General features: G+C 35.3%; 1 protein-coding gene and 2 long non-coding RNA genes across 5 annotated transcripts in view; 2 read left to right on the top strand and 1 right to left on the bottom strand.

The window, feature by feature from the left end:
- lmx1al (LIM homeobox transcription factor 1, alpha-like) overlaps positions 1–25,140 on the bottom strand; it is an 84,117-nt gene that overhangs the window by 30,475 nt on the left and 28,502 nt on the right. The window lies entirely within an intron of this gene.
- Positions 1,029–9,234, top strand: LOC141381296 (uncharacterized). Its single transcript, XR_012401241.1, has 2 exons — positions 1,029–4,527; positions 6,568–9,234. It is a non-coding gene; the product is annotated as an uncharacterized lncRNA (long non-coding RNA).
- LOC141381293 (uncharacterized) lies at positions 11,043–22,323 on the top strand. Its single transcript, XR_012401238.1, has 3 exons — positions 11,043–15,662; positions 15,990–18,233; positions 18,988–22,323. It is a non-coding gene; the product is annotated as an uncharacterized lncRNA (long non-coding RNA).

Here is a 25,140-nt window from a genome sequence, read left to right as displayed (position 1 = left end):
CACACACACACACACACACACACACACACACACACACACACACACACACACACACACACACACACATATATATACAACAGTGCAAATAATCTGATAGCTGTGCGATATTCTGCAATATCAGCACTCATACAGCCTCCTCACCCATCTGTATTACTCTGCCCATATAGAGTGACAACAGATGAATAAACTAGTTGAAAAATAGTTTAGATTGCAACTATGCAGTTTATGTAAACTGTAGTGTCTATTTTAAATATTTATAATTTCTGAGAGACAGCCCGTCAGCGTCTGTCATAATGAGCAGAGCAAAGATGGTTGACGTTGTCCATCCACAAGATGGTGACGGAGACCACATAGTAAGCTCTTAGAGGAGAAAACTCTCTATAAAAATACAAACTATAGCTTATCAAATCATTATAAATCTGGTAAATGACATTCTAAGCCGATCTCTCTCTTTTGTATTTTGTAGTGCTGTATTTATACAATAGTAATTGTAGTGTATTGATTGTGAGATGGGACTCACATATCAGGAATGTATGTATTTTGTGGTGGCCACTCTTTTTATAACCCTCAGTTATTATTTTTGGTTGGCCGATCAGTTTGTTTCTAATGCATCTCCTGCTTTCTTACTGAAGACTAGTTCAGTAAACAGAAAGAAAGAAGAAATGCCTGCATGTGTTTAGTGTTTTTCCTTATTGAAAACACAACAGTAATCAGTTAGCGATTGTAGGCTTTAGCTTTTTGGATTAATTATAGTGATATCCTGATTTCAACAGAGAAGTACTGGGAAGTCTCTGTGGAATGATGGCATTTCATGCCATTCAGCCTTCTGATCTTAAAATGTGAGCAAAATCACCAGTTTTATCATCACTTTAGTCAGTGCGCTAGAGAATCATTCAAATACAACGCAAGCCTCCCACTAGTGTCGAAATAAAGTCCCATCGCACTGGTACTCGTGTGGTATTGCTCATATAAATGAAGAGAACACTTCCAAACTTATAACTTTTCTTTTTTTGCATAGATTTTTTTTTAAAAGCGCTTTTTTCAGACTTCATGATTATATAACATAATACCATTTCAGATGAGTTAAGAAATCAATATTTGGTGAAATATCCCTGATTTTAAATGACAAAATTATTGCTCTGTGGAAAAAATGCTCTAAATGACAATATTTTAATTAGAAATTTAAAAGAAGTGTTTTCAGGTTAACCAAATAGAATAAAGATCAATATTTTACAAAAATCCACTTCTAATAAATCCAAAATTTGGTCAATTATGTTTTCTAGAAACATTTTTCGAAATTTCAAGCAGTCTCTTATTTCTTTTGTCCATTGCTGTAGATGTTGCTTTATTTATATTTAAACTATTAATGATTTTTGTAATATGAACTGGATTTTACTGTGGGACTGTTTTTAAACTTTAATTGTGAAAATTACTGTATATTTTAAGTAATAATATAAAGTAACATTATGTATTTTAAGATAAAAGACATACTGAAAATACATACAGCAAGATAAATGGTGCTGTAAATGTAAATAATGTATTTTCTTTGTTGTAACTCATTAGCAGTAAGTTTTTGGTGAACTACTTTATTATAAATTTTTAACAGTGTATGTAAATTACATACTTACTTTTTTTACTTTCAGGGCCATTTATACCGAAGTTGATATTTTGCCGCTCCAAAGTGGTGTTTCGTAACACCTAGTTTTTCATGAGGTGGGATGTTAGCCCAATGATCAACCTGGTGGACCAGGACATACACACATACACTACGGATAATTTAGCTTACCCAATTCACCTACAGCACATGTCTTTGGACTGTGGGGGAAATTAGAGTAAACTCACACGAACACAGTATTGACAATCTAAAGTGTGTTCTAACATGATCACAACACAGAGACTCATAAATTAACCACTATTTTTATAATGCAAAACGCAAAAAATTGGTTCAAAGGTTGATTATATGGTGAAATTTGGCCAAATTTATAACATTTAGCATCAAAACTAAAAAACGTTCAGCTGAAACTTTATATTGGTAATAAAGAGAAGTACATATCCCACACTTAGCATTCAAAAAGCAAAGTTAACCAACAATGAAACTACCTCGGGGAGAGAAATTACGAGTTCAGGAAGGAAAACAGGCGCTTTGTTCCTACGAGCTGTGTTTATGATGTCAATTCAATCAAGTTTTACATGAATCTATAGCCAATGATTGTAATGTGTGTGTGTGTGTGTGTGTGTGTGTGTGGAAGGGGCCTAATTCATGCACGAACACATAATTTTACATAATCAAACACTTACTGTCATAGTTGCGAGGTTGATCTCACACACTTTTGCTGCGTGTTGTATATATAGAGAGAGCCAGTATGTAAATCATACATGTACACATAATTGCAAAGGTTGGCGCTGTGTGTGTGTGTATGTGTGTGCGTGCGTGATGTGTGTGCGTGAAAGAAAGAAAGAAAGAGAGCGGATATTGCTGTGAGGGAAGGTGGCTCAGAGCCAGGGTTCAGTAATCACATCATCTTCTTTTATTAAATCTCACTGCACTGCTTCTGCGTTATTAAAATCTCCCAGCATTCCCCACAAACCCACCGCCGCCCTCCCTCCCCGACACACGCGCACCAATATTCACAATGATGAAATATGAGAAAACCAACAGGTAGCTGATAAAAATGTACACATCCGAGCAGTCGTACGCCAAAGAGAAAGCACAGGTGAGCAGCTAAACCGTTCAGCAATGACACATATTACGCTGGCCTGGCATTGTCACTTACTTTTAAAATAAATAAATAATTGAATAAATAATTAAATCAGCTCTTTGAACTTGGCATGCGATCAATTCAATGCAATAAAAAGTATTGAAGTGATAATCAAGTGGTGGCGTGCTGACTTTAATTGTGTAATTATGTTTGATTGCATTGAGATGCGTCGTAACATTTGTGCTGATGCTAATAAAACAACAAACAGTGCGACTGTACAATATCTGAAACTCCAAACTGCTCTCTGATGAATTCAGAAGGTTACGTTTGTCATTAATTAGTCATATAATGAACATTTCAAGAGCCTCACTAATAAGTGCGCTGTCTATCAAGGTAGCAGTAAAGTAGAAATGACATGAAGATAGCTGTCTTTAGAGACAATCAACAGTTTTAGGTGTATACACTGAAAACAAGAGGTTGTTAACAATGTATATGGGCTGAATTTAAACAAACGAATTCAATTTAGTAATGTTCGACTTAATTTTTTCGATTAAATTTAGCCCGTATAAATTGTTTGCAACCACTTACCTTAATTAGTAAATCCAATGAATCATTGTTTTCAATGGGAAATCACACTGTAAAAGCAATTAGTCGACTTTATTTAAAAAAAGTTAATACAATTTGGATAGTTATAAAAATTAAGTCAACTTAAACGGTTACAATGGGATAATGTTTGGATTTAACACCATTGTAAACGTGCTTGGTAGCTCATCTGGTAAGTGTATTGCAAAGAACACAATTCAACTAAAAGAGCTTAAAGTACTGTAAAAAGATGTAAATATGGCATAGTTGCTTTAAAAAAACCATACATCTTAACTGCACGTTTATTTCTATGGGTTAGATTTAGTGTAAGTGGTTTGTTATGTTAAAATGCAATAAAACATTTTAATGTCAGTTGTAGAACTTTTGATGTTTAAACTGCAGGAATATTTGTATGAAGAACTGTAATAAAACATTGCAAATAATGTTTACTTCAGAGTACTGCTCATGTGGAGAAAATATAAATATTGTGGTTGTAAATAAAGAATTCCTTCTTGTTTTAGTCAATTGCCTGACTAACTAATTCATTTCTCATTACAAGATAAAGGTATAGTTCACACAAAATTAAAATTCACTTACAGTATACACAACTTCCACTTGTTCCAAACACAAAAGCAGATGTTTTGAGGAATGATGGTAATGGATAACCATTAACATCCATAGTTTGGGGGTGGGTGGGGAATCTCCCAATTTCGAAAATCTTTTAAATTGTGTTCTTTACTGTTTAACATAAATAAATAAAAAAATCTGTCCATTTTAATTGTGAACACAAATTAATAATTAATCCTTATTAATAAATGATCCTTTTTATTTAATTACAACAAATAAATTAGTACAAACAACAACAACAACATGCTCATAATTTTGTCAAACTGTGACGTAATGGTAGCAGCAGAATCAGATTTTAGCACAGCAGTATATGATTAATTTAAAACCCCAAAACACCCAGGATCACAATTGTACAAACGACCTAACTTGAAGACAATGAAAACTGACCGTAAATGTACAGAAATGCAGACAAACCAAATCAATCAATAGACCAGGGCTATTTAATTGAGGCCCTATTCAATTGAGACAATTTGTTTCGCCTTCCAAATAGTGTGACCAAGAAGTTAAAATAAATTTGGTTCAGTCGAAAAACGATCACTATAGAATATAAAGTGTTGTGCATCTGTGTAAATACAATTAGGATAGGTATAAAAATTCCATGAAATTTTCAATTAAAAAAGTCAACCTAACAGGCCAAAGTTACAATGGGTTTACTCACACTTAAAAAAAAAAAGAAAAAAAAAAGATTACTGCTGCTTGTTTAAACTACCTGTTTAAAATGAGCTGAAACAACACTATTCTTATAATTTCTAACCAATTTATTTGTTTTATATTCAGTCCACTTAAGTTTGAAAACCATTTAACCAAGTTAACTTAAGTGTTGTGTGTTGGGACAACATGAAGGAATTGTGTTGGTCCAACTACCTAACTTTTGTGCAAATGTAAATCGTGTTGTGAGAAATGCACCAAAGCCACTGAGAAAAACTTGAAATAAAAATACAAACGTATCTAAACTTTTATTTGATAAAATCATGTTGGACCAACTCAATTGCATTTAATTGTGTAAATATATATATATTTTTTTTAAGTTGGTGCTAAACATATTTGTTGAATAGAAATCCTGTCCTCGTTTAAATTGAGCTCATCCAATTAGTTGTTTTTTGTGTGTACTTAATAATTAAGTAAAGTCAACTAAGTTCAACTAAGAGAATTGGTTCACATGTTTATATGTAATTAGAAACTCTGATAAAACATTGAGGTTCAATAGTTAAAATTATGTCATGTATTATTTAACGTTACAGTATACATTAATCTGAGTATGAATAATTCACGGTAAAAAATGCTGGGTTAACTGATTAGTTTTTACACATTTAAGTGGACTGAACATAAAACAATTAAGTTGTCCCCCCAAAAAACTAAAAAATTGTGTTGTTTCAAGTTATTTTAAACAAGTAGTTTAAACAAAGCTATTTTGTGTTTGCTCTGGTCTGTTGAAACTTTTGGATGTGTATTAATTTCTAATAATCTAACTTATAGAGTTAATTATTCTGCTTATGATTAAGTTGATTACAACTACAGACACTGATTAGATGTTGTACTTTGAGATATTTGTCAGGTTTTTGTCCTGAATCTCCCAGGAAGCATGGACTAGTTTTTTTGTAACTCATCAAAAGCCTTCTAATTTCCTCTGATGTGATTGTTGAATGCTCTAAAGGCATTCAGTGTAGTGATATGAAACTGTCTGGAGCTGCTTTAGCTGTGCATTTATCTGAAAACCACCTAGATATGTTCTTCAGCCAATCAGAATCAAGCATTCAAGAGCCCCATGGTAGTTTATTCATTTTCTTGTCGGCTTAGTCCCTTTATTAATCCAGGGTCGCCACAGCGGAATGAACCGTCAACTTGTGCCAGCACATTTTTACGCAGCGGATGCCCTTCCAGCCGCAACCCATCTCTGGGAAATATTCACACACACACTCATACACTACGGACAATTTAGCCTACCCAATTCAACTACCCAATTCAACCCAGTGACTTTCTTGCTGTGCGGCGACAGCACTACCTACTGCACCACTGCGTCGCCCCATGGTAGTTTATTGCTAGTTAATAAACATGCATTCTTGTCATAGTTCATATTAGGTCAGTTCTGTTAAATAATGTTTGCAATAGTTTTTCAATTGAATAATGTGTTAGTAAATTGTCAATATACGTATTTTTAACAACTTTAACTAAAAGGTACATTCCTGAAGTATATTAATACGAATTAATTTTACTTACAAACAATTATTTACAAATATATTTTTCAAAATGAATGTTCATAATTTACTGCATTTTTCAGCTGGTGGGAAAAATAGAGGCAATAAAACACCAACAAATCTTCATTCCTTTTTATAAAAATTATATTTATGGAGTAAATTATTCTTAAAGACTCACTAAAAATATTAAAGAAGACTCGCCTCTGAACTTTCTTGCCCAATACTCTCACATCAATATTTTTATTTTACCGTAGTGCATGATTTGCAAACAAATATGTTTTACGATATTAAAGCATAACATATTGCACTCCCAGAAGAAGAGATACAAAAGTTGGTACTGGTATTTTATACTTAATATTTATACTTTAGATACTAAAGTACCTTTAAAGAAAAGCAAATACTATGCAAGTAAAAGGTTACTAGTTTCCAGCTTTCTTTAGGACACCTGGTTTTGTGTTGAACAGAAGAAAGACACTCATAAAGGCTTGAAACAGTAAAGTGTGATGGCAGAAAATTCATGTTTGTGAGAACTTAAGCCTGCGACACACCAACTAGTGTTTAACATTCTTGTTTGTCTTTTTATTTACACATCTGCTGCCAAGAACACATAGCTTATTTATTTACCCATATTTTTGTATTTATAATGTTTTATTATTTTTATTTATGTCTGTTTGTTTTTGTTATGTTGTTCATGCATTGTTGTCTCGATTTGTATGTTTAGTTGGTTTGAGTAGTTGAATGAGTAATTTTTGGTCTAGGGGAGGACTGTATGTGGATGGGGGCGAAGTGTTTATATACATACATAAAATTGTGAAAAAAGAAAAAGTAGGAATTTTGTGTACACTGTTATATACTTGTGTTTGCATTTAAAAAAGTTATAAGAATTAAGCACGACTATTACAATAATTGCCACCCACCACTGAAGGATTCGCTCATACAAGTATGTCTGAAAATCTAATAATTTATATTGTTTGCAAATATTTGAGATATTTTACAGAAATACAGCTGGCTTCTGGGCGAGGCAGTGGCGCAGTAGGTAGTGCTGTCGCCTCACAGCAAGAAGGTCGCTGGTTCGAGCCTCGGCTAAGTTGGCGTTTCTGTTTGGAGTTTGCATGTTCTCCCTGCGTTCGCTTGGGTTTTCTCCGGTTGCTCCGGTTTCCCCCACAGTCCACAAAGACATGCGGTACAGGTGAACTGGGTGGGCAAAATTGTCCGTAGTGTATAAGTGTGTGAATGCGCGTGCGGATGTTTCCCAGAGATAAGTTGCGGCTGGAAGGGCATCCGCTGCGTAAAAAAACTTGCTGGATAAGTTGCCGGTTCATTCCGCTGTGGCAACCCCGGATTAATGAAGGGACTAAGCCGACAAGAAAATGAATGAATGAATGAACAGCTGGCTTTTCTGTGTTCCTTCTTGACTTGAATAGTTTGCTTGCTACGTCACTTCAGTTTTTGTTCTCCTGCACTTATTTGTCACTGAATAACCAATCAGAGAGCTCTTTACAGCTGATGGTCAACGGTGATTCTACACACTTAACTGAGCCAATGACCTCCAACATTCACCTGACAAGAGCTTACTGATTATTTATTCAGCAACAAATCAGAGTGGGAGAACATAAACTGAAGTGACATAACAAGTAAACTATTGAAGTCAAGAAGGAACACAGAAATTTGACTATATTTCACAAATATCGATCTTCAGCAGATGTTAAATCTGACGAGAGGTGATGTATGGAACACCAAACCAACTAGCTGGGCCGAAGTGTCCAGACAAACTTTTAACTGTTACAGATTAGTGCCTTTATTTCTGAGTGACGGTTTGGCTCTAAGCCCATAGTAAACGTGCTTGGTAGCTCATCTGGTACTTGTGATTCAGCCCAGCAGGCACACAACGTCATAAGACATTAATATAAACTTATTTAGGCTGTGACGTGAGGTGAATGCCTAGCCAGCATCTAAGGATGTTATTTTGATGTCCAATAATGTCAAATGATGTTGATATTTGGTTGATTTTAGGCTGTGTTTGAAAGTGACTAATATTCAACGTCGAGCCAACATCTTAATAAACATCATACTGATGTCAAATACTGACATTTATTCATCAGGTTTGACCAATCAATCACCAATGTCTGATGGACATCATAGTGGTAATGTTCACAAAAAAATCAAGCTGTAACATCATTAGATGTTGATATTTAGTTGATTTTAGGTTGGATGTTGACGTGGGCCTGACGCTGAGTTCTGATCTCAACCTGATTTTCATTTCCAAACAAAAAGAAACCCCCACAAAGTTGGAGTCCAACGTCAATTTGATGTCATGTTGGCATCTTGTGCCTGCTGGGGAAGCACTCACATTTCAGCAAAAGAGTTTAAAGTACTGTAAAAAGGTGTAAATATGCCATGGTTGCTTTAAAAAAAACATTTTCACTGCACATGTTTCTTTAGGTTAGGTTTAGTGTAAGCGGTTTGTTATTTGAAAATGCAATAAAACAACACATTTGTAGCATCACTTGTGGAACTCTTAACTTCCAAACTGCTGGAATATTTGCATGAAGAACTGTGATAAAACATTGGCAATAATGTGTACTTTGGATCCCAGCACACTTGAAGAAAATATAAATATTGTGGTCGCAAATTAAAATTGACTAATTCATTTCTCATTAGTAGTTCACAGAAAGGGATAGTTCACGCAAAATTTACTCAGAAAAGTACATTTACTCATAATTTGCTCAACCTCCACTTGTTCCAAACCTGTTTGATTTTTTTCTTCTGTTGAACACAAAAGCAGATACTTTGAAAAATGCTGGTGATGGGTAACCATTAACATCCATAGTAGGGAAAAAAATAGATACCAATTTCCAAAAAAATCTTTAAAATATCTTCTTTCCCCCATAATTTCTAAAAATCTTCTAAATAACTTTGTGTTAAACATAAATAAAAAAAACTGATCATGTTTTAAAAGAGGATTGAACTATCCATTTAAACTGTGTCCCAAAATGTATAAATAACCCTAAGTCTTAATAAATGTATTTCCTTGCATTTATTTAATTACAAAAAAAAAAAAAAAAAAAAAACGCCCACAATTTACCAGCAGATGCATAATCAAGCACAGCAGTATATGATTTTTTTAAAACTCCCAAAACCCCCAGGATCACAAATTGTACAAACAAACCCAAGGACAATAAAAAATAACTGTCAATGAACAGAAATGGAGATCACGCAAACAAACCAAATCAATTCAACCAGAATTAAACACTAGACAGAAATCAATCCGAGAAGCAGTACAGAGACAGAAGGAAACCTGCCGAAAACTAGGTCAACTCAACACGCCAAAACTAAAACAGCTCAGGGTAACCACAGACAAAAGCAACATAAATGAACGAGTCACAGTCTGTGCATAAAATCCTGTAAATAATATCCTGAAAAAAATGAGCAAAAATATTCAAGAGAATTAGTTCATCTGATAAACATATTTGTGTCATGTGTGGGGCTGCATAGGACAACGCAAGGTAATTTGTTCAAAAAATGTAGTTGTATTTAATAAATATCATAGTAAATGCATTACCTAATGTTACTGATGAAGCCTTATGGATAGTCAACAGAGCTGGGCAAACTTCTACCACGGTGAACAAACTGCTATTTTATTTACTACAGTTGAGAGAAGAAAGAAATTGCAATAGGTTTTCTATGACTTTAGGAAAAAACATTGAGAGATTGATTATGCTCTCAAACAATCTTTTTGCTGCTTGTTCAAACTACTTATTTAAAATGAGCTAAAACAACATTTTTTTTTTGAGTTTCTGTCGGGGACAACTTGATTTCTTCATGTTCAATCCACTTAATTTGTAATGTAATGTAATGTAATGCAATGTAATGTAATGTATTTATATAGCGCATTTATTGTGTATGGCCATACACCCAAAGCGCTACACAATCATGAGGGGAGTCTCTCCACACCACCACCAGTGTGCAGCATCCACTTGCATGATGCGACGGCAGCCACAGGACAACGGCGCCAGTGCGCTCACCACACACCAGCTATTGGTGGAGTGGAGAGACAGTGATAGAGCCAATTCGGTGGAAGGGGATGATTGGGAGGCCATGTTCATATGGGCCGATAGAGGGACTTTGGCCAGGACACCGGGGTTACACCCCTGCTCTTTACGAGAAGTGCCATGGGATTTTTAAAGACCACAGAGAGTCAAGACCTCGGTTTAACGTCTCATCCGAAAGACGGATTTGTTAAAGCTAAAGTAGTTCCAGGCAGTTCCTTAGCACTACACTCAGGAATGGGCAGTATTTATAATACAAATACAAATATGTATTTTAAATAGAAAATTGTATTTAGTTATTTGTATTTGATCGGGTTTTAAAAATGGATGAACATGTTGTATCATAATACTTTACTGTCTTGTATTTTTCAAATAGTCTAAAATCCTTTGTAAGACGCCCACATGTAGGCTTCATAAAAATGTATCCTCGGAAATGAGATGGAATAAAATATCAGTCTCAGTGCTGCAGGTGGAAATGCAGAGGAAGTTTGACTGGTGTTCAGTTAGGGGGGTAAACTGAAACTCTTTCAGGTAAAGAAGAACTGAAAAAAAATCGGAAGAGTGAGTATACTGTACAAACAAAACTAGTTGTAGATGGATTGCTGATGTAGATGCCAAAAAAATAGGACAAACCATAATAAAATAAGTATACAGTGGCGATTCTCACAATACTCTATTGGCTGTTTCAGCATGCCAGTTGTTGATCTGCAGATGCACTAATTAGTTAACGAAGAGGAAAGATGTCTTTCTAAAGAGGTCAAAGTGGCATAGTACAGTATATGAGACGCTAATATTTAATAACACTTCAGTTTATGCAGACCGGTCACAAACTCCAGACTCCTGTTACACTGCAGTAGCAGGAGGATGTATACAAGTTTTTTTTTTTTTTAATAAAAACAGATAAAATATGATCTCTAAAAAAATGGGACTATGTTGTGCATGACTGCAAAAAACATGATTTATGGACATTTCTAAAGTTGGAGATTTTAGTAGTTTTCAGAAATCAAGTTTTTACATTAACCTCCTGAGACCCCGCCCATTGACTAGTGTCCTCTGTAGTTGGGAGTACTTTTCATGAATTTTCTTTGAATTTTTTGAGCCACTGTTAAATTTTTTGAGTACTGTTCAGAGGACATCCTGGGCTTTCTAGTGATATGTCATTTGATTGGCTGACATGCTAGTAACCACCTCTTACACTGCATCCAATATGGCCAACAGAGGAGAGAGGCATGCAAAATGTAGCTTTTTAAATGTTTTTTTTACTGTTATTATTACATTTATATTTGTTTATTAAAGTGTCAGGAATAATATATTTAGCTTTCAAAGCTGTTAACTTGTTTGTGTTTCATAATCATCCTGTTTTAAATGTCCACTATAGTGGACACCAAGGCCATTTTAATGTAATTAATGACTGTTGTAGGGGGCAGAACTAAAGCAGAGATGATTCTTTATAAACTAGTTGATGGAGACTCTGATTTCGAGTCTGCTAATCAGACAATTTGAGAATTAGAGACAATTAGAAAATCACAATCAGTTTTAAAACACTTTTATGTGAAATTAATTTTGGATTAACATCACTTCTTTTGTTTTTGTTTTGTTTTTTGAGTTCGGCTCACTTTCAGACTACACTGTTTCAGGAATTTCAATACAAAAGGAAAAAATGGCTTTTGTTTAGTTTTTGTGACGGTTATATTGGATTAATATCCCTTTACAGCCATATCCTGTTCAGTTTTGTTGTCTGAGTGGTGGTCGTACTAAAATAAACCCCTCCTGTGGTCCACTACAGTGGATATGCTGTTAAATTAAAAATAAAAACAAAATGTAAAAACTCTAAATTGTAGAATTTTGTTTTTAACCCAAAGGAAGCAGGAAATTGCAGAAATAATTAGATTATTAAAAATCTGGTTATTGAAGATTTTAATTGCAAAATAAAAAAATTATTTATTAAAACATATTATGTGAACAAAGAATTTAAGTAACCTCGTCATATATAACCCTTAATATAACCTAAAATAAGGATAAAAGATGGTTCATTTTACTGGCCACACAATGGATGGAAACACAATGAAGAGATAAAGTACTACACCAACTCACTATCTGCATTGCATGTTTTTTACAGTGATTAAAGAGATCATCTTCAAGACAGGACTTTCTGTATGAAATTTGTTCAAAATTTATTCTAAAATGAAAGAGAAACACAAGCTTATGAATACCTCCTCGTGTACAGGAGTCGAGCTGAATGAGTTGGCAGAGAAGCAGACTTAAACTTGCTGAGGACACTTGCTAAACACTTCACTAAGTCAGTTTAATGGATTCATTTAAAATGCCTATTTATAGAAGGTTTGCAAAGAAATTTCATGCTCCCTTGTAAAAGTATTTTGCATTATTTTCCAAATACAAAATACAGTATTTTATTTTGATGCATTTGTGGCTGCTGTTTTTTGTAGTTTATTTGATACACATAAAATTGAGGTATTTGGCATTTTCATACATTTTAATGTATTTTTGCCCATCCCTGACTACACTGAATGATTTCAGTTATTTCCGAGAGAACAAAAATCACATTAAACCTAATCAGAAGGTTTTGGATAAGATGCAAAAAACCCAACCCCATACAAAGCAGTGGTTTGAGGACAAAAACCAGACAAAAGTCTCGAAATATAACATCTGAACAGTGTCTTTAGTTGTGGTAACTGTAGAAGCAGAATAACTGACTCCAGTGTTGAACTGTTTCAACGGACCAGTCACACTCAAAAAATTACATTTGCTGTTTGTTCAAACTACGTGACGTTTATTTATAAACAAATTTTGAGAGGATCACCTGCTTATGATTGTTCACAGCTGTTCCAACTTTAGCTAATAAATAATTATCCTATTAGACGATCCTTAATTCACTATAAATAACCAGACTTTTCTCATCTCAATATCTTCGTCTTGAAGAAAATCCCCCACCCAACCCTACTTTCCCTCCTTTCAAATGGGCAACACGGTGGCCAGTGATTAGCGCTGTTGGCTCACAGCAAGAATGCCCCTGGTTTAATTCCCTTCCAAACCAGGCGACATTTCTGTGCAGAGTTTTGAATACACCTTCTCAGCATCCATATCTGACACTTAGGTACAATAAGCAGGAGGGGGAGTCATCGAGATTTACCTGAGCTCAAACTCCCCTCTCGCCCTGCAAAGGAAGGGAGCCCAGGGCTCAAGGATCTTATAAGCTCAGGGCTCTCTCCCGGGACAGCACGCCAAACAAGCTTTATTATCAATCATCAGCTAAGTGTGAACTCTTGAATGATTTTAAATGAGCAGGAACAACAATTCCTGAGATTTTTGGGGAACAACTTCATTGTTTTATGTTCAATTCACCTAAATTTGTTAAGTTAATTTAATCTATATGTGTTGGGACAACATGAATTATGTGTGATTCGGTGTTTGTCAGAAGAGAGAAAGATATCAAATCTGCTATCATGCAATCATTCGGTGTATTAGAAACACTCATAACGCAATTTAATGACATGATCAATGTTTAATGAGCAGTGTCCTAAAATGTACAGTATATTCATGAACAATGAAAATATGAAATACTAGAAATACAGTCACCATATTAGCAACATTTCTTTCAAGTGATAATATTTGGATTTATTTAAATAAAACCCTTTTAACAAAGTGCAGTAAATATGTAAACCTGTTCTGTTTTTCATCATCAGTGAAACGTTTATGTTACTGATACAATAAGAGACAAAAGCTGATGAAAAACTGCATATAACCTCTTAGTACACTCTTAAAGGAGATTTTTTGGCATCCTTTTTAAAAGATTTTCACCTAAATTTGACGGCCATCAGAAAATTTTTGACTATGACTACACTGTAAAATATTGGACCTTAAATTTACTGTAAAATACTGGCTAATAATTGCATTACTTTCACGGTAAGGCACTGTATATAAATTCACAGTATATTACTCTAAAGTACTACATAATAACAATAATTCTGTAAATATTTCTAAATATCAAAAAAGTGCCTGTACAAGCATAAAGGTAAATGTGTATTAATTTCTATGCTGAATAAAATATTAAATGTGTTTGAATTCCTACAACTAACATGCAAAAGATAAAGCCATTTTACAGTAATTTGCTGTAATCATGATGCCTGCCTTTATCTCACAAAAAAAGAAGAAATTGCATACATAAAATTTAACGGTTAAACCCTGTAAAGTGACATTAAGGTAATTTACTGTGAAAAATTACAGTAACATGTTGTGTGAATTTATTACATTGTATTGTATATGAGCATATTATATATATCAAAATAAAGAACCAAAACTCTGCTTTTTAAAACCATTTTTTTCTATCGTCATATTACTCTGTTTCATCACCACTTTAACGCAAAAATTTGCATCTGTTTAGATTCCACTGTTGAACATTTGCATGTTTTACTTGCTCAGTGATGTACATTGTGCAGTTTGTGAAATGTTGATGAAAGTGAAGAAAAAAAAAACCTTGAGAAAAACCAGGCTCATTTTAACATCTGCTAAATTTATATTTAATATGAAATATTCAATAGTAAATTTAAATAATTTAACCTTTCATCTTCCAGTCTAAGACCAAATCTTTTTAGGTCAATGTCTTTATATAAATTGTGTTTCTGTCAAGTAAGCTGTGAGGTTTTTTTTTATGTTTTATTGATAACTGATAAATTGAATAATTTAAAAAAGGTCAAGCAGGCAGTTATAAAAACCATTTAAATCACCAAATAAAATCCAGTTATCCAGTTCTAACAATAATCTCTACCAGGTACACCAACAGCGCATTTTAAATCATATTAATAAAAAAAAAAATGATACAAGAATTATTTCAAGTTACTGAATCAACCTAACGACAATAAATTACACAAATAAAAGTCATTTTGGAGAGTCAGACTCAAAAGATACTTAAGACAAAGCTCATCAAAACATGACATTTTGCCATTAGCCTTTTTTGTCTGAACAATGAATGCCAGCAGGATCTAAAACAATGCTGTTTTAAAAAATAGGCTCCTTTATTCTCCACCAAGAACCTTCAACATGCTGTAAGGTGAATAACAGTGGATAAAGTGGATTCAACTTTACTGAAGCCTCAATTCAACTACAATTATAATACTGTTATATTTTATTATTTATTTCCCTAATAAAAGGATCTACTCAATTTCTAAAGGAGGGCATGCCTTGCATTCAAGCAGCCAAAATGCAATGGTGGAGCAATAACAAGGAAATATCTTTTTTTTCTCTCACACTCTCGGGGTTAATGTAATTAATGCCAAATATAAGTTTTTTAAGCTCCGACAATGTTTGCCAACTCTTATCATACACAGAACAATTCATTCATTCATTTTTCCTCCGACCTAATCTCGGATTCATCAGGGGTCGCCACAGTGGAATGAACTGCCAATTCCAGCATGTTTTACACAGCGGATGCCCTTCCATCTGCAACTAGTACTGTAAAACATTTTAGTTTTTTCAATTCACCTATAGGACATGTCTTTGGACTGTGGGGGAAACCAGAGAACCCGCAGAAAACCCAAACCAACAAGGGGAGAACATACAAACTCCACACAGAAATGCTAACTGACCCAGCTGGGACTTGAATCAGTGACCTTCTTGCTGTAATTTGATAGTGCTAACCACTTAGCCACTGTGTCGCTGCAAAACAATTTTACAAAATCTTCTTTAAGAATGAAGAATGGTGCTTAAGGAACTCAAGATAGTTGCTCTGTGGCATCACTGCGATACTGGTTTTAAACTATTTTTAGTTAGTTAGTTAATTTTTTTAACTTTTAATTTTTTAAATTTTATTTGTATAATAGCGAAAAATCAATTGATCACGTTAAAATGAAAGTTAACATTTATGTATGTAGTACTTAAACTCAACTGAGCCTGGTTTCGCTCGGTTGGTGAAGTTTGTTCCTCTGCACTGTCGCCACTGGCTTGCTTGGTTTTGGACTTGTGGAGCTGCGCATCAATGTGTTTGCTCTTCAGTGCTTGGACTTTCAGCAGTCAAATTTTAATCCACACTGAACTGAACTAAACTGAAACTCTGAAAACTGTGAAAACTGGACTGACACACAGTCTCAATTCACTACTACTTCCATGTTAAGCTGCTTTGGCACAATCTACATCGTAAAAGCGCTAAAGAAATAAACATGAATAGAATTAAAATTGAAAAATGAAGGATTGTCTGGAGAATTTTATGGAAAATGATACCTTCAACCCTTTTCCACTGTAGGTAATATATCTGACTCTTTTAAATGCTACACAATCAATGATTTCTCATTTACATGTCAATAAACCTACTGAAAAAACACTGAATCTGACAGTTGGCCTGTAGCAGTGATGCGCTTTATAATGTGCCACAAACAAAGCATTTCATATACACACAAAAATACACTATTGATGCACTTATTGCCATCTTTGCCCTAACTGACAGCATATCCTGTCCATTCGCTACAGTCACACTCCTCTCATGAGTGTGTGTGTGATACTCAAGGGTTCAGAGAGCGTCAGTATGGATGTGTGGAGCTGTGTGTGTGTGTGTGTGTGTGTGTTTGGATAAAACAGCTAATCCCCAGGCCACCCGAACGCAATATCCTGTCTGGCAGATTCTCATTTCCTGTCTCTCTGTGGCGGGGCGTCGAGGGGGGACGGGGGATTCGTTGCCCAGAAACAGGAGATACGGCAGCCCTGTTTCATGATATCTATGGCATTCTTCCTATCTCTCCCCCCTCCCGCTTTCATTTTTTTTTGCTGTTCTTCTTTTATTATCTCAGATTTAATAAAGCCAAGGCGAGCAGCTTGTTCTGCCATGAAACATTTATTAGCCGTCTGTAATGAAATTGTTGTGCGGCGGGCGAGGTGATGGAGACTCATCACACATTATGCAAAAACAGTGGCAATATCAGGAGAGGAGACACCTCCAGCTCATCTTTGCTCTTCCTCATGTCATCTTCCTCTCTCCACTTCTGTTTGTCACCTCTGTGTCCTCCTCACTCACGCCAGATCCCTCCACCGCAGCAAATAAAGCTTCCATCAGGAACCTTTCACAGCTTGAAAACAATGAGGGCTTCTGAATTGATGCCATTCAAGAGTTATTTTGGGGACCAGAGAAGAGTTCTCAAAATGATCCTGGGTTCCCGCTCTTTCTCAGACACCAAATTCAAGCCCTTTTTAAATCACTGGTCATTTTAAATCGGACAACTTTGTAATTCACAGCCCCAGCATATAGTGTCGTGAAAGTCCAACTTTAATTTAACATTTAATTTAAACTTTATATTTACATTGACATGTCATAATAATGGGCAACACGGTGGCTCAGTGGTTAGCACTGTCGCCTCACAGCAAGAAGGTTGCTGGTTTGAGTCCCTGCTGGGACAGTTGGCATTTCTGGCATGTTCTCCTTTTGTTTTTGTCAGTGTGCTCTGGCTACTCCGTTTTCCTCCACAGTCCAAAGACACGTGCTATAGGTGAATTAAACAAACTAAATTGGCCGTAGTGTATGTGAGTGAATGTGACAGTGTATGGCTGTTTACCAGCACTGGGTTGCAGCTGGAAGGGCAACCATTGTGTAAAACATATGCTAGATAAGTTGGCGGATCATTCTGCTGTGGAATCCCCTGATGAATAAAGGGACTAAGCCGAAGGAAAATGTATGAATGAATACGAGTGTCATAATGATGTTTTGTAGGTGACATTTTCAAAAAATGTTGACTGTTTCAAACCGCTTTAAAGTCACGTTCAAAGAACTTGAATACAATTAGCTTAATTTAATACTGGTAATTTTCAAGTGCACTTTCTGAAGTGTTGATGAAATGCATTATCCTCTATTAGATTTAAATGCAAGTTAAAGGAAAATTAAGAATTTCTTTGTTTTTTTTCACTCAGTTTTTGAAAGCAGCTCAGTTCAACTGTTTAAATAACACCACAAACTGTAAATTCAAGCACTTTTTAAGGACCTGTGTTTGTTTTTAAGTACTTTCCTTGAATTCAAATAGTTACAAACCCCTGATGTTAGTCTAGGGTGTGGGGTTTGACATTTATTTAATTAAAATATATTTGTATAAACAGTGAATGAGTGGAAAGACAACCAAAGTAATGCCAAAAAATGTGTGCTTTTGTTTACAATCCCAAAGTGAACAACAACAACGAATTAATCAAAAATAAAGAAAAAGTAAGTAAAGCAAAAATATACTATTTACAATATGTACAACACTGAAATAAAGACGGGAAAAACAAGAGAGCTGGCAGAAGGGACGCGGGCGGCGCTAAAGAAATGAAAAGAACAAAACCCAAACTAAATCTAACTTCCCAGAAGCATCTAGCTAACTAACTATGTGAAAAACAGTATAATTAACACACGAAGATCTTCCGAGTCCTAACTATCTACTCTATCTATCTATCCAAAAAGTACAAGGAGTGGCGCTCGCCCCTAACCTAGTGTACTAGACAGCAGAGTAGTCCTGAGTGTTGCGAAATGTATGTCACGTGACCTTCTTACCTGTCCGCTTCGTCCAAGCCTCGTAAATAACGATAAACTAAGAACAATGTACGAATAACGGACGGATAACGTGCACACAGAAACAAGCAACAACAAAACACAGTTAAACGGGGTAATTTCTAAACGCACGCGGTAAATACAAACAAGCGACAAAATCTGAGTTTTCTCTTTAACATGGTACGTTTTTAACATGTTAACATGACATACGCGCGATTTGCGTTTTCTGTCAGGTGTTTCAATTACGTAATCTGTCTCGCTTAACTTTTTCTGCACCACATAGGGTCCAGAAAAGCGGGCAGAGAGAGCAGAACCAGGCATTGGCAATAAAGATCCTTATTCCCTCTAAAGAAACCTCTGTGGAATATGAAGGTTTTTTTGATGTCTATAAGAGGAACCATTGAGGTCAAATTATAAAGAGGCAGAAACCTTCACAGCCAAATGTTAACTTACAGGGAAAAAAATGTGTTTATAATAAATGTTCTTCACACTGAGAGGAAAAAAATGATTTTTTCTTTCTAGCAATGATGCCATTTTGATACTTTAAAAAGGTTTCAGCGAAGAGTTGTTAAAAGGACTATTTTTCTCATTTTAACTAATGAACCTTTTTGCCCTATAAAGAAACTTTAGGCCCAATCCCAATTCAAGCCGTTCCCCTTACCCCTTGTTTCGTGCGTTTTCGTGAAGGGGTAGGGGGGTGTCCTCATTCTCTTTAGCTTAAAGGTGTAGGGCTAAGGGGAAGGGGTAGATAGCCATTCAAACTGAGATTTTTCAGGACCATACTTTAAACCAATGGGTAAAAAAATATTCCCAGAATACACCAGCCACAAAGGCAAGATCACAGCCCCTGAAGTAAGGAGAGCCAAAAATTAGTATTTTTTTGTCATTATTACATAGCCACGCTTATATTTTATTGTCATGCTTTAAAAAAACACTAAATTCCACTATCTATAATCCATAATCATAACTCCAGTATAGCAGTCCCACAAACATTTTGACACTGGACGACACTCGAATCCCCTGTCAGAAAAGTCTAGTGGCTGGGAATGATCTTTTTACAGTGTCTGCTATAATCTTAGTGTTGTTTTTGGTGTGTTCACATAGATGAATATGGCCACTGTTTAAATGCACAGTATAGCTACGATCTTATTGCCACATTAGATCGTTATGATAACATAATATACGCCTTCAGGGATATCCTAAAGATAAATACTTAAAAATAACACAACTGGAATAACTACAGCAGTCGCGATCGTCTGAAGCATGAGATCTCGATGACATATGATGACGTGTGCAGGTGCTGTAGTGCCATTTCTCAAGGGTAAATTTTGAAGCCCTTCCCCTTTACACTCAGTTTTAAGGGCCAAGGGGAAAGGGTAGGTGTACAAAAATACAATTGGGATTGGGCCTTGGTAGAATATGGAGGTTCAATGATGTTTGAGATTCTTAGTGGAACCACTGATGGAAAAATTCAAAGGAATCATTATTTTTGAGAGTGCAGAAATCTTCTGTGGCACAAATGTGACCTTTCAATGGAAGAAATAGATTATTCAAATGTCCTTCACACTGAGAAAAAAAATGAGGCAATGAGCAGTCTTAAAAATAAAGATTATAAAAGTAGATTTTTTTCCATAGAAGAGCGTAGAAGGGCATCAAATTGGCATGACAGAGGGGACAAGTCACCACCAATATCCACCAATTACTGAAATGTCCCTACCAAAATTTAATCAACTTCAAAATAAAGTAATGCTTCTTCAACTCTTAACCTTCAAGTCAAGTTCAGCATAATACTATTAACCAAGGCTGTGCAATTAATCAAAATTCTATTTCAATTTTGCCCTCCATGATTATCAAAAAAAAAACAACAACAATAATCGAGATAAAACTGTTAAATTGCATCACACACCTCTCTAAATTCCTCTACATTCAGACCTCCTCAAAGCCTGACTGCAGTGAAATTATGTAAATTTGACTGTTGCAGCATTATTATGTACTTTATTTATGTTTTTAAAAGCGTGAAACCAAATTCTTGTTTTGCAATGCATGCGCTTTAGGGATGTATGTCTCCACCAATGTCAAGAGGGAATCTACGCCCTTGCTTAAAGAACATTTTGTGCAATGGAAAGGTTCTTTATAAGTTAAATGTTTTTATAAGAGCATCTTAACACTTTAAAAGGCGGCAGAGAAGTCTACACAGAATTCTGAGCAGGCACAGACCCACTTTCGGACCACGTGAAACTGGCTGTGTGAGGATGACTTAAGTATTAGAAACTTTTAAAGCCCTAGTGAGACCAATTGAAAACCAAGTATTCAAATGTAAGATGTGCACTAAAATATGCACTTATAAAAAGCAGAAAGAAAGCAGGCTGATGTGTTTACATGCAGAGCAAAATCAGAGTAACTTAGGGGCAAAAATGTACCAGTGATTATCAGTGGTAATGTTTACTATATACATTGAACTCTAGCTAAGGTACAAGTGTCCAGCAACTGGTCCTGCAAACCAAGCTTGTGCATCCTTTGATAGAAAGCATGACATTGGGGGTGATGCAAATTTCTATGCATGATTTAATTAGATGTGTATCACAGGACTGATTATTCTACAAGCCAATCACCGTAGAAAAGAAAAAAAAAGTCCAGAAGTACTGTAGTTACTGCATGCTAGAGGAAAATATCACAGTAAAAAGCACAGCTACAGCACTAAAAATATACTCAAGCAATGTTAGAGTGCACTTTATCTACTTAATAAAGTAGAGTTCCTCAGAAAAACTAGTCAATTACAGTAATCTGATTATTTATAATTCATTACTTTACACCACTGCATATAGCCCTTTTATGAAGTGTTCTCTAAAAGATTTCACTAAACTCTATCTGCAGGCTTTATTTTAAGATCTTCCACAAGGGACACAACTCCTCAGGTGTAGAAAAACAAAGTAAGCTAGACAATTTCTAGAACTTCCTCAATATATTTGTGTCTGAAGCAAAGTGTAAACACATTCCCCAACATCTCTACACATTTTGCATGATCAGGACTAATACTGGGCTGAGGTGGTTCAGTGTCATTAATCTTGAGGAAGGAACTGGAGTTTATATTTGAAAAAAAAAAAAGTGCAGCCATCAACTGAATCAACACTGCCTAATAGCAATCATATTCCAACACGATCTCAGGGCAATTTGTAAGTTGCTAATTCTTATGATCTCATTCGTACAATTTAGTATGATTTCAACACAGGGTCATTCTGAAAATGTAGCCCTATATACATTTCTGGAGATCATGAGTTGGATAGAAGTATGTATGGCTGCATTTTGTCTTAAAAATTAACGCTGCAAGGCAGTATGACGCTGATCCTTTTCACGCTGACTAGCTGACTGCTTACCTCCATCTAGACGGCTTTCTCGCTAGTACAAGTTTGTCCAGCAGCTTGCGCCATGTACGTCTGCAGACTTGAGCCCCAGAGAGGAGTTGACCACGATGACGGGGTTTGAGTCAGGTAAAGAACGGTTCCATTAAGCGAGCAAGACTACATCAGAAGCCAAAAAATAAGCAAAAAAAACTGTTTAAAACTGTCGGTTGGGTTTAAGGAAGAGGGGGGAGGGTGGTTTTGAAAACACTGTTAGTTGTTTAGTCAGTCAACCATCAGTCAATCGACAGCGGCCTCTGGTGGATTTATGTGAGAACAGCAAGCTTGAATGGCACCAGCGAGAGAAATTTGACATCTCAAAAAGCGTACACAGTGGCCTCTTGCGGATTCGCGAAACTAGAAACTGCAAAAAGAAAATAAATAAATAAATAAATAAATAAAAAGTAGCTCCTGGGAAGTATTTTGCGCTCTACAGAAATGTATATAGCGATAAGTTTTCAGAATGAGCTTGGGTTTTCCCCCAATGATGGTTGTGTTAAGGGGTGGGGTTGGGTGCTATATGGCTTTCCCATTACCCACTAAATTGACAAAACGTAAAACAGTCACATTTCTTCAAGAGATCAGGCTGGATATTCTTAAATTTTAAGCACAGTTCAGTTTCGTTAAATGATGACAAAACTATTTTACACACATTTTGACTTTTTCAGTTTTCTTAAACATCAGCTGATACTCACATTAATCATAAACATTCTGATCTCTTTGCAAATAAAAATAACTTGCTAATTTCCCATTTGACGTTGTTGTTTTTGTTTGTGTACATTGTATTCCTTATGTTGTGGGGACCATAAATGTTCCCACAAGTACAGCAACACTAATTTGACCTAATGGGAACCTTTTTTTTTTGGTTCCCATAAAGAAAATAATTCATAAATAACAATGTATTTTGAAAATGTAAAAATACTGATTGTTTCCTGTGATGGTTGGGTTTACTGCTGGAGAAGGATAGAACATATGGTCTAAACAGTATAAAAGTCATTACTTCTATGGGACGTCTCGATTAAGATGTATGTGTGCGTGTGTAAGGAACAAGAGACATTTTTCTGTATGTCCAGACATTTGCCAGGACATTTTTTGTGGTCAAACCAGCCTGATCTCAAGAGAAAATGTAAGTATTTTACGTTTTGCCAGTTTAGTGGCTAATTAGTCGAGTTCAGTCGTACGAAATTGTTCGATTTAAAAAAAAGGACCTAACCCCACCCCTAACCCTATCCATCATTGGGGGATGAGCAAATCGTACTAAATTGTACGAATAAGATCGTACGAATTGATACGAATTAGCCACTAAATCAAAAAGTTACAAATTGTCATGAGATTGTGTTGGTCAAACTCCAACCTGATCCTATGAGGAAACGTAACTATTTTACGTTTTGTCAGTTTAGTAGCTAATTCAGCTAAAGTTCATTTGCACGAAAATGTATGATTACTAAAAGGACACTCAACCCCATCCATAAACCCAACCGTCATTGACAGATGAGCAAACCATACTAAATTGTATGAATGAGATCACATGAATTAATACAAATTAGCTTCTAAATCAAAAAAGTTAGGAATTGTCATGAGATCATGTCGCAAACTCCTGTGTGCTGAACTAGTCTAATTACACTCTCAGAAATAAAGGTAAAAATATCTGTCACTGAGGCGGTGCCTTTTCAAAAGATACATTTTTGTTATTAACAGGTCCTTAAAAGTAGATATTAAAACCTAGAAACTACAAACATGTGCCTCGTAGTACCATAAAGGTACAAAAGTGTGCTTTAAAAGGTACAAAAGTGTAAATAGGTACAGTACCACCACAGTAACAGGTTTTGAACCTTTCTTTCTGAGTGTGTATTGGCTCTTTGACAGTTGAAATCATTATGATTAACAGCAAACAGAAAGTCTGATTACATAAACTGTAATAAAAGTATAAATGTTAATACTAATGGCTTTATTATTACCATTTACCAGAAGGCATCGCTAACTAGCGTAATGACTCCATAGAGAAATGCAGTGTATACGGTGGCATCGTACATATGTCATATCCCTGTCTGATGGTACAACAACTCTCTAAGCACAGCACAGCTTGTAGTCATGTGTAAAAACATAATTAGCAACACTTCCCAATCAAATGGCTTCCTCCACCCTCCTCCACCCGCTCCAGCAGACAGCCAGCGGTGGGATGATTAAGCCAAAATGTGGGATAAATAGAGAGATAAACTGATTGGTGTCATCGCGGCTATAAATCTCAACAAGTCGGAAATGAAGTTTGGAACAGAAATATTATTAGAAATCAGACAGTGATGGACGAGCTGGAGGAGAGAAACACAGGGAGAGAGAAAGAGAGAGAGAATAGAAAAAAGGTGAGGGTTTTCACAACCAACACACTAAAAACGCTCATGATAATCACTCCGACTGATGATCTGAGCACGACTTAGTAGAAAAATACAGCAAATTGAGGTTGCTCTTTCAGATTTGACTTACTACAAACAATTTGTAGATTTATAATAAAAAACTTTCCTCGTTGAGAGCATCATTTCAATAATATTTAACCCCTTCAGACCTGAATTATGTTCCAAGTTTCTGAAATATGTAAAAGTACTTTTTTGCAGTTCCACCTATAAATGAGACCAAATTATAATAACAAAAATGCAACACCCCTTCAAGTACAGTACAGTTGAAGTCAGAATTATTAAATCGCCTGAATTATTAGCTCCCCCGTTTATTTTTTTCACCAATTTCTGTTTAACAGAGAGAAGACTTCTTTAACACATTTCTAAACATAATAGTTTTAATAACTTATCTCTAATAACTGATTTATTTGATCTTTGTCATGATGACAGTAAATAATATTTGACTAGATATTTTTCAAGACAATTTTATAGAGCTTAAAGAGACATTTAAACGCTTAACTTTAATTAGGTTAACTAGGCAGGTTAGGGTAATTAGGCAAGTTATCGTGTAACAATGGTTTGTTCTATAGACTATTGAAAAAAAATATAGCTTAAAGGGGCTAATATTGACCTTAAAACGGTGTTTAAAAATAAAAAAAAAGCCGAAATAAAACAAATAAGA

This window comes from Danio rerio, chromosome 3, assembly GCF_049306965.1.
Source record: "Danio rerio strain Tuebingen ecotype United States chromosome 3, GRCz12tu, whole genome shotgun sequence".
Classification (NCBI taxonomy): Eukaryota; Metazoa; Chordata; class Actinopteri; order Cypriniformes; family Danionidae; genus Danio; species Danio rerio.
This window is presented reverse-complemented; position numbering and strand designations above follow the sequence as displayed.